Here is a 14,222-nt window from a genome sequence, read left to right on the forward strand (position 1 = left end):
CGACTTATAGATGGGCCGTATAACGGATATTTTCATACCTTGTGGTATTTCCCCTGTTGAGAAGCAACCGTTAAGAATATGCAGGAGCACAATTTTTAGTTTGCTGTAATTATTTCTTACATCTCGTAGTCTGATCTTATCGTATCCAGGAGGTTTGCTCAGTGGGAGGACCTGAAGAATATTCCATAACTCAGTGTCATCAACCGTCGGTAAGTACGCAGAGTTTGATACGTTTGGACCGTTGTATGGCGCCGGAGGCGCTTGCGGTTGTGCTTTTAAGTCCTTCACAGATGTAGCAAACTGTTCGCTGAACGAGTCCGCCGTAGATTGATTACTTTCACTGCCAAAGGTACGGCTTAATTCAGTATCTAGATTTTTGTTCTTAGTTTTACCCATTATGCCATGAAGAAGTCCCCACGTTTTTTTCATATTACCGCGGCATTTTACAAACTCAGCAGAGTAAAACCGCCGCTTTCCTAATCTTAACTTTGATGTAAGCTTATTCCGAACTGTACGATACAACTTCTGTAACTCAGTGTCGGAGGGACTACTCTTACAAAGTTGCCAAAGCTTGCTTTTTTCAAACGATAACGCCAACATGTCATTTGTTATCCACTTCTTTTCAGGGTTTCTTAGTTTTTGCTTCACCTCTCTCATGGAACATGAGTAAATTTCGTTGAATTTCTTAACAAGCAAATCATATGCGTCCGTGTGATGATGTATTGTTAAGCTTTCCCAGTCAAAGTTCTGGATCAGGCCATTTACACGTCGGTCGTCTAGTATGGTTATTGTACGTACAGTCGACATTGGTGTTACAGGTTCGCTGCTGACCAAACAAAGAGCCTGAAAATAATGATCTGCCACTTTTTCTCGTATCACTGCAGCCATTAAGTCTAATGTTGGGCATCTTACAGCAATGTGATCAATACAAGACTGAGTAAGCCGGGCACCAGAAAATTCCTCTCGAGTATAACTACGAATAGTATTGTCAATGCCATAACCAGCTAATAAATCGAGATAATCCTCAACACCACTTTTCTTTGGCTGTAGAATGTTAATGTTAAGGTCTCCCGCTAATATGACATCACTCTGAGAATGTTTGCACAGGAAGCAGGAAAGTTCAGAAAGAAATAATTGCAGGTCAGAGTTAGGCGGACGGTAGGCAACGGACAATAAGCTGATTGGTCTGTAATTCTTCAAGTCCTTGACGTCTCCTTTCTTATGAATTAAGATAATGTTAGCGTTCTTCCAAGCTTCTGGTACTCTCGAGGTCACAAGGCATTGCGTATACAGGGTGGCTAATTTTTGTAGAACAATCTCTCCTCCGTCCTTCAACAAATCTGCTGTTACCTGATCCTCACCAGCTGCTTTCCCTCTTTGCATTGCTCCTAAGGCTTTCTTTACTTCCTCCTTCGTTACTGGCAGAATGTCCCATTGCTGTGCTCGACTACCTCCATCAGTAACTTGATGATTACATTCTCTACTGTATAGACTTGTGTAGAACTCTTCGGCTAATTCAACTATCTTATCCATATTGCTGATGACATTGCCCTGTTTGTCTTTTAGCGCATGCATCTGGTTTTTACCTATGCCCAATTTTGCGCCTCACCTGATTGGTCGTTACGCCGAAAGCGGATGTCAGTTTGGTTGTTACTGTGAGCAGCGGCAGGACGTCATTACGTTGCGGCTGCCGGACTGAAACGCCCGTCGGCGCTATTTCTCTTTGCCGAGGAATAGAAAGCGGCCGAAGAAAATTTCAGCAATGTTTCGAATTGCGCATCAGATGCTACAGCAAAAGAGGTAAACAAAAGCTGCTTCATTCACTCAGTTGATTAATTAAATAAAAACAACATTCCACATGCTCTTTTCTGCACCGTAAAGACCGGAGGTGTAATTAAAAAAAGGAGAAAATAATGTAGGCATCTACACATGGCTTTATAGTGACAGATGGCGGCTGCTGCATCAGCCCATCGGAGATGCTAAATAAAAGGCATCTAGCTTGTTCGCACTAAAATCACTACATCAGCTTTGCTAAGCAGTGAAAACGTTTGCGGCGCCGCCGGCGCGTACAACTAGATAGCGCCCTCTTACGGTTTGGGAGTTGCATCCGTCTGCCATGTTCTTCCTAAAGCGTTCCGGCTCAAAGTGTCTTAGTCGTTTCGTTATATAAGCTCTCATGTTTTATGCTTTTTTAGCCGGAACATTTGTTCGCCGTACCTGCGCTTGTTGTTATCTGCTTATGAGAGTCCAATGCATATTCAGGGGCCCTCTGTTTAGAAATTTCGGCGTGAACTTCCTCACAGCAAGCGACCAAGCGATCGGTATTAGGTCTATTTCACGCCGAGGAAAGGAGCGGCGTGTTGTGTGCGAGTTAGTGACTTTGAAAGTGAAGAAACAAAGTGGAATACGCTCTCTGGTGCATTACCCGCCTCTAAAACACAATCACTTCACTTTCTAGGAAAGAAATATCTGTGCGATAAAAGAACTTGGCAGCGATGAGTTAGAGACAGCTTGACCGCACCGGCGTCTTCCCACTGGTTTCGACTGGCGTCGGCCGCGTAGCTCACCAGGAATGCTCGAAACGAAGTTTACCGACGACTTAATGCGATGTGAACTGAAATTCCCGATTAGTGTACCTGCTTTATGCGTAGTGCTCGCGGCTTGGAACTCACTTTAGGATAGTTTTCGACCGCGTAACGAGTCGCAACAGTGCCTGTGCGCTCTGCTAGATATTCGTGCCGCGTGTTGCATTGGGATGTACGAAACTCGTTAGTTCATTGTCATTCTCCTGTGTGACAAACGTGAATGAAGTCCGTCGCTATGGCAACTGACACTGACAGATATTTGCTTGGTTTGTTGGTTTGTCGCCCGAGTTATGGTAATGTTCGGCAATCAAAGGTTTGTTTGACATCCGGTTTGCGGGTGTCGCTGTTTGATCTTTTTAGTGCTTGCGTTCTGAACGTCCCCCGCAATGAGTGTGTCTACAAAAAACGACGTAGTGGCAGTAACAAAAACGCTGTTCGTTGTTAATACACAAATTAATGCTTGCTGCGAAACAGGGCTGGTAGTTCCTGTGTTATTCCTAAAAAACTCGTCTACTTGCCTTCCAATGACACATCTACTTGTCATGCATCTAGCTAGTTGCATAGCATTTGAAGTGAGCGTTCTTTTTTTGAGCAGGGGTTTATCTTCTCAATCTTTGGCAAATGAATGCGATGCGGCAGGTTGTTGTTAATTCTATCAGTTGTGTAATGTCGTTGCGTTGTTTCGAAGAGAAGCAGAAGAGCTTTTTTTTCGCACGTCTCATTCGTCAGGTGTTTTTTCGTTTGCGTTTCTCTTCGCGCAACAGCTATAGCTCTATTCCAAAGTGAAAGGGGTGAAATGCGCGAAATGCACCGCACGAGACCGAAACGTCGCATACTACGCCCTCCTGGCGTTTTACAAAACGAGCCTCAAGTTTCTTGAGAAAGCCCATCTTCTGATAAGAACCGTTGACGTGTTTGCATAATCTAGCAAGCTTGTTGTGCAAGGTGGTACTTCCATGTGCGTCGTTGCGAGACGTGTGACTTTAAATGAGCGGCCATCATTGGGTCGAATTCGCTGCGAAAAAGACTTAGGCACAGGTCACGGCTGTCCTCAACGGCTGCGATCAATTCTGTCAAAACTCTGTAATCGTACAAATTGAGAGCATTCCTTTTTTAGGTTCGCTCGTCGTACTCCCGTCATGATCCGAAAGTTTCGAAAAATTGCTTGTTGCGACTTGCGATCGTACTCATCTGTCGAGATGACTGCAACTTCAAGTCCCGCTGTATTTGACGCTATGTTTTTTTTTTACTTGTTGTCAACGTTTTATATTTATTGCTTCGCCTACAACAAACCTACAGTTGCCAGCTGGGCTAGTGTCGTCTCTTCTCTCGTCCCGCTTTCTGCGCTAACTTCTGTGCGCCTTGATTCCTGTGCGGCTACAGACGCCTACGACTTCTACGGTTCCGTAACCAGCCCAGGCGACACGCTATTCAGAAACGTTTCTTGCAGCTATCGCGTTGAAAATAGCATGAAGAACAGTGCGCTATAGGTATACAGAATGCCAGAAACCGCTTGGGAAATCGGCCGCCGCGCTGCGCACTTCCGCCGCCCGCACCGTCTGCGGCAAAACACAATGCAAATTAAACCTGAGGCGCACTCTGGGCATGTTTCGCTTCTTGTCAGTGCCTAGCTCATTTACCATAATTTTCATCGTTAGCGACGGAAAAACTGTCACTCTGCAAGGTCTCCCAACGCAACGCCCGAATGCATGCAGGCGCACCGCCCGAGCGCGTGGAAGAACGTGGTTGACGGCGCGAGCCGCGCAGGAAAGGAGGAGGCTGGACGAGGAGGAACTTGCAGCTACTTAGCAAAGCTTATCTAGGGACTTTAGTTCGCACAACACGGCGTTATATAGTTTCTTTTAGGAGAAAAAGAAGCGGAGATGATAATTTGCGATGCGGACTCACTCATGCGCTCTGCCGTGCTGAACCATGAAGACACCGTGACGACTTGCCGTCTGCAACATCGCTAGACGTAAGTTGCTGCTGTGATCAGGCCGTTGCTGTGAAGGCAATATACGTTTTTCATTTCTTTTATGCTGCTTTTATGTTGCTTTTATGCTAACATGTTGCTGTTAGGCTTTCTATTTTTTTCTGCAATAAATAAGTAAAAATGATGAGCTAAAAGAAATGTGGTAGGGTTTTACAGTAGTTAAACTGAGTAGACATGCGAATGCATGCGTTTAGCCTGTTTGGCTCATGGTTCTGCCTTGCGGCGTCGTCGGCACATTTGGCGACGATAATTTTTCGATAATAGTGAACAGTGTTTTATTGGGACGTGGGAAGCGCCGGCGGCGAAGACTCTTATGCAGGTGATCGATGAAGCAGCGGGCCGAGAGTCTGGGTCTTAAGGAGCAGTTCTCCAGATCGAGAGTCAGCCGGCCGCCTCAAAAGCTTCGTCATCGTTGGCGTCGGCGCATGATCATCATCTTCATTCCATTTGTATTCGTCAAAGAAGGGAATAAGGTCGCACATGCGTCTGCCCGAGCTCTGATCTCCAGGGAATACCTCATAGCGACTCTGACACCTCAGATGCAGGGCAACCTTTATTCCGCTTTTGTGAAATTCCAACATGCTATCAGCATGTACTCACAGCTACCCATGCCCGGCAAAAGCGCTTGGGAATGCGGACGAACGCGTGCTCCTCCGACTTTTTTACGAATAATCTTGTATGCCAGGCTATAAAGAAACATTTCGACCCTACGGTCACTGGCCGTTGCTCGCACTATGGGGAGGTGGCTGGCACCTACCACATGGTGTGGGTCTGCCAGCAGAACACAGCCGTTTCTCAAAACCCTCAGCCTACCCGAGAGCACTGGCAGGCGGCCCTGATCGGCTGCTCGAACCTCCAGGCCCGCGGGCCTTGATCCAGAGGGCCCGGACGGCGGCTTCTATCTATGGGGCCTGGGACTGGGGAGTCCACGTGGTATCTAAAGAGGCTTCCACCACCATAACCATGTTGTTTCTTATCTCGTTGAGGTCCTTGAGCGTCTGCTGTGGTGCATATAAGTAATGTGTTCGATGTCACCGTCCGGTTTCTTCGATAGTTCTCGCTGCACTCTAGCCGCCCCGTCCTCTTCCGGTGTTCCGACCGATCAGGTACGGATGGTGTGGCCCATTATGCCGGTTTCGCTTATTGCCAGAAATTCTGAACACGGGTCCCTGTGTCGGCAGCTACTGGCAAGCGCGAAGCGCTGGCGATGAGAGAGGCCGGGCCGCTGCGCGCTGCTCCAACGCGGAAGGTCAGTCGAAAACCCTGACACGGACAAGGGGGAGCGGCGTCGTGTAGAAACCAGTGCTCGGGGCGTGGCGAATAAGCGATGTGCGCCAGTTTAGAAACACATTACTTCTCCGCTGCTGACCCGAAAGACGCGGGTTCGATCCCGGCCGCGGCGGTCGCATTTCGATGTAGGCGAAATTCTAGAGGCCCGTGTATTGTGTGATGCCAGTGCACGTTAAAGAACCCCAGGTGGTCGGAATTTCCGGAGTCCTTCATTACGGCGTCCCTCATAGCCTGAGTCGCTTTGGGACGTTAAAACCCCCAGAAACCAAACCAAACTTCTAGAGCCGGGGGCAAAGAACGCCCGTTACCAGCCCGGCAAGAATGCAGTACCGATCGGACATCGGAGGCTCGCCTGAATTTATAGCAGTTCGCGCCTGAGATGCGGAACAGTGAGGGTCCCGAGAATCCCAAGCTGCGAGCTTGGGAAGCTGATTCAATAATATCGATGAAAGGTCAACTGCAGCGAAAATTTACTCTAGGTAGAATGTCTCTTAATGTGCTGGTGATGTAAAGTTAATTGTGAGAATGTTACAAGTTTGCAATATAGATAATAATGTTTTTACAGGTGTTTCAAAGGTCTGTAGCAGACGACGCGTGCCCCCCGAAGTCTGTCTCGAAGTTAGGCAACTTGCCAAAGTTGACTTGGGGACAGGAAATGGACAGCCGTCCTCAAGCCTGGTTTATTGGCAGTGGACGCATTACGTACGGCGTGAAGTGAAAGTCTGGAGGCTAAAATGCGATTTGTCGGTTTCAGGTATGAGGAGGTACTGTGGAAAACTTTTTCGAAAAAATTGGCAGTGGCTTAGCTCAGCTATTCCAGGATATACGTAGAGAGAGCTACTTCGGCGTCTCCGCTTGGCACTATGTTCTCTTTGCTCAGGCGTCTCCGCCGCTCATTCCCGCGCGGCGCCGGCGGGCGTAGTCGGGCCGGCGCTGCTCCTCGCGCGGTGGCGGCGGCGGCGGCGAACTCTGACGTCATGCGCTGCGCACCTGCTGCTCCTCTCTGGTTTCGCGCATGCGCACTATCGGCCTCCCAGGTTCATGACGAAATGCTCGACTGGGTAGCGTAGTGTAGCTCTCGCTAGAAAATAAGGCGTGATTACAGTGGCGAAACGCCGTGGAGCTGTTGGGGGCAAGAACGCGCGCGCGCCGCGTACGAACGCACACGCCGCATGCGTTCCCGATGTGCGGCAAACAGCGAGCGTTGTGCAGCATATCGCAAACCGCAATCTTTTCTTTCATGTGGAGTTCTGGTATGGCCCTTGTCTGGTGTAATCGGAATGCAATCTAAAACTCCCCTTCGTCTCTCTCGATTCCGGAAGAGAAGGAGGAAGACACTTTTTCGTTTAAACAAGGTAGCTGGTCGGCCGCTGAAGAGCGGGGGTAAGAGAGAGCACCAGTAGGCCGTGCCGCTCTTAGGACCCGCTCAACCATCGAAGCTGGTCGTCCGGGTCCGAGCAGGTCAGCCTGGCTTCCCGTTGATCCGGCGCGGGATTGACGATGGCGGGGATTTTTGGAGTGTTGTAGCAACGCCTCATTATAGCATTCCCGTGATGCGATCAAGGGATGGGTAAGCATTGCGGTAGGGGCATGTGTTACGGTAGAGTTCTGAGCAGAATTGGCGCAAGCGGCTGAAATGTGGAAGTTTGTTTGGAGTTGACACCGTACACAACCTCCTCTCGCGTTTGGCGCTTGTGCGACGGTAGAAGCTTGAGCCTTAGAACGTTATAGTACTGTAAGAATGTCCGAATATTGTTATGTTGCCGGGATCAGGGCGGCGGTGGATATTCCCAGCCTTCTAGGTTTGCTCTCGCGGCGGCTTCAAGGGCCCGGTGTGTGCAGGCTCGAGGTAGCTTGTGATAACACGTTTTGGCGGGCTAGTTGGTTAAGCATCTTGAATAAACAGCGCAAACGAAGAAGAGCTTGTATTTTGTGCTCGTCTTCGTTCGCGCTGTTTATTCAAGTAGCTTGTGAGCTTCCTGGTTGCCGCGGAAGTCGCTGTGCCCTATAGGTCCGCATCAAGCGGACATGAGTTGAAGGTGCTTGGTTTCTGGTGATCTAGATGCCTCTGCGAACGGCAGGCGATGAGGAATCGGAGATTATTATTATGCGCTTTTCGTGAGCGATTTGGATGGCGAGCGCGCGACTGCCTCCTCTCCTTCGAATGCGCTGATAGTTACTGTGCGATGTCAGTGCACGTTAAAGAACCCCAGGTGGTCGAAATTTCCGGAGCCCTCCACTATGGCGTCTCTCATAGCCTTAGTCGCTTTTGGACGTTAAACCCCATAAACCAAACCAAACCAAACCAAACCAAACCAAACCAAACCAGTTCACACTTTACCCGTGGCTTTAAGCGTCACCTGAATTCTTATCGCCGCTATGATGTATATATATTGTTAAATTAATAAATTAGGTGCGTCAGAACCGCACACTGCCTCTAAGCTGTCTGTCAGTGAGTACTGGTGCGGTTACTGAGAAGGCAAAGTTTGTCTCGTAATGAGACCAAACAGTGACAAATTTTGACGTATTATTAATAGGGCCTTAAATAATGATTGCTGCACCAGAATTTTGTTCCGGTCTACAACTGCTGCTTGAGGTAAGAGCGATACATAATGAAGAAAGTGCGTAAACCATATGCAAAATGGGGATTAAGCTTCAATATGCCAGAATTTGAAAACATTCTATTTTAAATATCCAATTTGCCCTTAGAATTGCGTGCACTCGCGGTCTTTTAAACTCAAATAAAAAAAATAAAAGAAAACCTATTGGTAATTGTCTCATTAACGGCCGAACCTGCAATAATTTTATATGCAATGTGTTCTTTCCAGTGCTGCCTTAGGGTTTGTGCATATACTGTTTCGGTGACATGACATGAGCTGAAGGTGCTTGGTTTCTGGTGATCTAGATGCCTGTTCGAATGGCAGGCGATCAGGAATCGGAGATTATTATTATGCTCTTTCACTGTGACATTTAAGTAACCCAGACGAGGTGCGTTCTGACACAGGTTTGCACGTAACAGAACCACTTTGAAATGACGACCAGTCAGGCAGCCAAGCAGCCTTTTCTCTCAATTGCATTAAAGGTAACTATAGAATGTTTTGATCATGAAATCGTACTCTGCGGTTTGAATGGGCTGTTTTTATTTTACTGTCTGAAATTGAAAAAAAAAATGACTGACGGCAGTTAAGACTACTTACGTGCTTCACGCTTTAACGCGAAAGCGTTAAAGGCCCCACTACGCATTAAGTGCGGCGTAGGCGTTGTCGGGGTTGTAAGTAATAAATAGGGTGGCGCAGTGTGGCTCAGGCATCCACCTCCAGAGAAGCAACCTAGGTGGGCAAGCTGTGTCACGTGACCTTGTGGGGTGTTCACAACCTGCCCGCCGGACTGTGAGCAAACTGCCCACAGCATAGAGTTTCTTACTATTACCTAGAGGGAAAGCTGGCAAGCCGACTATGGGAGTTTGCATGGAGACCCCACGTGACCACCTCAGCCACCATGGGCGCTCAAAGCATCATGGGGCGGTGGCAGAGCGCCCGCCTCGGCTTCGGGAGGTGGTGGGTTCGACACCCGCCACCGGCCGGGTACCCACCGGTTTTCTCAAAAATGGGTACAAGCTATGGCCCGGCCTGGTGCTCGGCTTCTTAGGGCTACATTGCTTGGGAAAGGAGCCTGCGCCTTCAAATCCCGTCACTGTGGGCAAAGAGTCGTGTGGACGTAATTGACAAGGTCAAAGCGAACGAAAAGTCGTGTGGACAAAGCGACTTGTTGCAGAACTGCAACTTTTGGCCAAAAAATAATAGAAAAATAAAGCTGTTTGATAAATACAAACGTCCTAACATTCAATATCTTGTCTAATGATTGCAACAAACGAGCAGAAAAGCATTTAAGTGCAAAGTTTGCCCAAAATAAGAGATGACTAGCTTTCCTATTGGCCAAGTGATGAACACTAAAAAAACTAATATTTCGTAGTTAACAGGCGCACTTTTAAAAGTAAATATGTTTTCAAAAAAAATTTGTTGTTTAGATACTTTAAGAGGTTTTTTAATGGCATTTCGGAAGAGTAAAACCTTTTATTGGCGTTGTGTGTCGTCAGGTTTTCACTACTATGGCTTTTGCACACTGCGCTCGCTCGAAAGTCGTCTGCGCACACACAAACAGCGTTTTCGGAATGAAACATCTCAGTAAAGCCACTCCGTGTTCCCAAAAAAATACAACTGTTCCGCAACAAGTAGCTCACCGTCCCATGATGCTTTGGGCGTCCATGGTGGCTGAAGGGCAGCGCCGCCAGCTTTCCCTCTAGGTAATAGTAAGAAACTCTATGGCCCACAGTGGCAGGTCGCTGTTAAATTAGTGATTGGTCGCTCGGGAAGAGCAACCTGGGCCGCACAAGGCCCACCGATGGTGGCAGCACCTGCCATCACAGGGCAGTGGCGCACCGCTTAACCGCTGCACCACTGCGCCAGGAGTGGTATGAGGACTGGCAGGAAAATATGACCTTCTGCCTATATGGCAATTAACCCACTACGCTATCGCGTCAAGTCGTTAAGGCGATGCTCAAGTGTCCCCTCCAATTTGCGGTTGATTTTCGTTTATTTTTTACTTTTTCTCTTCGATTATAATGACACGCCGACTGACTAGGATGCAGTCGTAATGCAATGCTTATATTATGCGGTAACGTTTATTCGCCAAGAACTAACACGTTTTGTGGCCTATAGGGTTGCTTGCTCGTCTCGCAGGCTGAAAGTTCTGGGTTTAATTCCCGGCATCTTCGGAAGAAATTTTGTTTTTCTTTGCCTGCTCACGAGGGTTTTGGGACGCCACTTTTTCTGGTTGTCGGGTTTCGTTGCTGCTGAGCAGCGTATTGCTTTCTCGTCAATAAATAAATGAAAACCCTCTCTACACAGGGTATGAGAGAAGCCAACAGCCACAGAAACCAAGAAGCACCGGGGATTTTTTTTTTTGTGGTGTTGATCAAGTAAGAATATTACTGAATATGTTATCGCTTAAAGCTAATTGATTAGAAAAGCAGAAGAAAAAGTAAGTAATATTCTTACTTGATCAACACCACAAAAAAAATAAATAAAAAAAAATCCCCTGTGCTCCTTGGTTTCTGTGGCTGTTGGCTTCTCTCATATTTATAACGAGCCCCTCATTCCCCTTCCCTTGTTTGCTTAATTGCTTAGCGAGGGCCTCGGTTCTGGCAGCCTTGACGCCATAGGAAGCATAAGAGGGTTCTCACACAGCTTCCACCCTCGCCGTTCGATGGCGTTCTACGTCACACCTGCGGTAACTCAGGACGTTCCCCGTCCGCCGCTTACGAACGTGGGTGGCGCTGATGAACACTCTCAAGGTTAGGTTAGTTGTAAAACATAAATACCCCCGAAATCAGAAGGTTTGACATCCGTCGCCGTAGCTCAGAGGTAGAGCACCGGACGCGTAATTCCGAGGTCGTGGGTTCGGATCCCACCGGCGGCATGTGGTTGTTTTTTCTTCTCCTTTTCTAATCAATTAGCTTTAAGCGATAACATATTCAGTAATATTCTTACTTGAACAACACCACAAAAAAAAATTAATGAAGAAATCCCCTGTGCTCCTTGGTTTCTGTGGCTGTTGGCTTCTCTCATATTTATAACGAGCCCCTCATTCCCCTTCCCCTGTCTACACAGGGTATGACAGCCCTCGCTCCTATTCTTAATGCTTTGGTCGCAGTTACTGAGAATATAGAGTAGCCGATGATGACACCACTTGGACACATTTAGCTGTGTTTTCTTTCTGAAGAGACGTAGTGTACCGCGTATTGCCGAGTTTTCTCTAGAGTAATAATTCATCATCGTCATCATCATCCTCCAAACTACGTCCAATGGAGGACAACGGCCTCTCTAATCAATTAACCCTGTCTTGCTCTAGCTGCGGGTATTTTATACGTCGAAACTCCCTAATTTCATCTGGCCACCTGTCTTTCTGCCACCTCCTGCTACGCTTGCCTTTTCTTGGAATCCACTCAATTCCCCTTAAGGGCCAGCAGTTATCTTGCCTTTCCATAACATGCCCTGCGCAAGCTAATTTCTTCCTGCTGATTTCGACCAGGGCGTCATCATCTCGTGTTTGTTCCGTGCCACAAATCTCGGTAAGGGATGTGGTCAGGTGGCTGTTATGATGGTGCCTGTGCTTCAAGTGTGGCTACCACGGTATGTGTGGCACTCCGCCTGTGTGACACCGTTTTAGGGCATCCCTCAATAGTAACATAAAGTCTAAATAAATGTGATGATGATCACTTTGACTACTGTCACATAAGAAATTCGGCTGGCACAGTTGGTTCTCCATTGTAAAGCATTTTCGTTTTCTTTTACTTATTTGTCCTACAGGTGTTAAAAAAATTCCGCAGCTCTGTCTGGCGTCGCTTCATTATACGTTGGGGCGAAGGCGGAGGTACTTTATTGTTGTGGTTCTTCCTGTATGAAACCATATTTATATCCAGGTGCAGCTAACCGCAACTGGTCACCTGTCCGGGTTGAAACAACTCTAAAGAGAGCCCGCGCCTTTGATTCGACCGAGGCGCTATGTAGAGAAAACTAGAAGACCTTTTTACCTTGTGAAGGCTCTAGACAAAGATGCAGAAGCGTATACGCAGTGATATGCTATGCTCACCTCATTCCAGCCATCTTTGTTCATGCATCCGCTTACAAAGGCACATGGGCATTACTCTGCTTTCGTCTGTTTCCGCAATGTACCCGCCTTTCAATTTTCTTGAAACTTGCGCAGCCTTTACGCAAATGAAGTATTGGGACGACTTTATTAAACGCAACATATGAAGTAGGTAGCACGGGTGTCGATTTTTATTGTCTTGTATAATCAACACGATGGACACAATCAGCAAAGGTGCCGCTATAGCCAAGCGTATACAGCATTCTGAAGACATAAAAGGCAAGAGACGAAAGAAAAATAAAATAAAAAAGCCGCAAGATTACATGACATAGCGTTTTATTGACAACACAAAACAAAACATTGCCTAGACCCAGCACTTCACACAACTGGTGTCCTATTTCACATGACAAAACACTGCACATTTTCGCCTGCAAAGTGACATAGTTAATACTCTCACAAAACTGACTTAGTATTGTCCTGCAGATACGAACACAACACTATTTTTTTTCTTTTTCAACCAAACCACAACATTACAAGGATATGACAAAACAAGCTTGCTCTTGTCCTGAAGGTACTCTTCATGGGTGGCTTCTTATCACATGCGCCGTCTATATTTATTAGCGACATCGGCTATGTGCCCTTTCGTCTCGCATCGATTGTCGTGCCTACGCTACACATTTCGTTTTTTTTTTTAGTTGTATCGAAGTACTAAGTTTTTAGCTTGGGGAGAAGTTCTTTTTCTTCTCGATAGAGGGGGTGGGGCACATGATGTCTTCCCAAAAATCTTGATCGCGTTAAGTTCGGTGATGCTTCGCGTCCAAAACTTCGTTGAATCAGGTGGTTTTTAAAAGAACGGGCCATGTCTGAAAAGAGAAGAAAAAACAAAGCAATATAATTGGCCGTCATCATCATCATCAGCAGCAGCAGCAGCAGCCTGATTACGCCCACTGCAGGGCAAAGGCCTCTCCCATGTCTCTCCAATTAACCCTGTCCTTCGCCAGTTGCAGCCATGGTATTCCCGCAAATTTCTTAATCTCATCCGCCTATCTAGCTTTCTGCCACCCCCTGCTACGCTTGCCTTCTCTTGGAATCCATTCCGTTACCCTTAAGGACCAGCGGTTATCTTGCCTTCGCATTACATGCCCTGTCCAAGCTCACTTCTTCCTCTTGATTTGAACTAGGATATCATTAACGCGCGTTTGTTCTCTCACCCACTCCGCCCGCTTCCGATCTCTTAATGTTACACCTATCATTTTTCTTTGCATAGCTCGCTGCGTTGTCCTTAACTTAAGCTGAACCCTCTTTGTTAGCCTTCACGTTTCTGCCCCATATGTGAGTACCGGTAAGATACAGCTGTTGTATAATTTTCTCTTGAGGGATATTGGTAAACTGCCATTCATGATCTGAGATAACCTGCCATATGCGCTCCACCCCATTCTTATTCTCCTAGTTATTTCCCTCTCATGATCCGGATCAGCTGTCAGTACCTGCCCTAAATAGACATATTCTCTTACTTCTTCCAGCACCTGGCTACCAATTGCGGACTGCCGTTCCCTCGCTAGGCTGTTGAACATTACTTTGGTTTTCTTCATATTAATTTTTAGCCCCACCGTTCTTCTCTTGAAAGAATGTCGTACGCCAAAAAAGGACGAAACAGGAACGACATTCGTACGACATTCTTTCAAGACAATGTACCAACTAACCCG

The 14,222-nt window shown here is 47.1% G+C and overlaps 2 protein-coding genes across 10 annotated transcripts in view; one reads left to right on the top strand and one right to left on the bottom strand.

The window, feature by feature from the left end:
* The window catches only part of LOC149372623 (uncharacterized), a 517,038-nt gene that overhangs the window by 49,171 nt on the left and 453,645 nt on the right, over nucleotides 1–14,222 (top strand). The window lies entirely within an intron of this gene.
* LOC149372624 (uncharacterized) overlaps nucleotides 12,686–14,222 on the bottom strand; it is a 111,024-nt gene continuing 109,487 nt past the window's right edge. Inside the window, exon 4 of the mRNA XM_089567173.1 lies at nucleotides 12,686–13,379. The gene's annotated coding sequence lies outside the window, so the exon portion shown is untranslated. The remainder of the gene's footprint in view (nucleotides 13,380–14,222) is intronic.

This window comes from Amblyomma mixtum, chromosome 1 (assembly GCF_055824585.1).
Source record: "Amblyomma mixtum isolate Tamu chromosome 1, ASM5582458v1, whole genome shotgun sequence".
Taxonomy (NCBI): Eukaryota; Metazoa; Arthropoda; class Arachnida; order Ixodida; family Ixodidae; genus Amblyomma; species Amblyomma mixtum.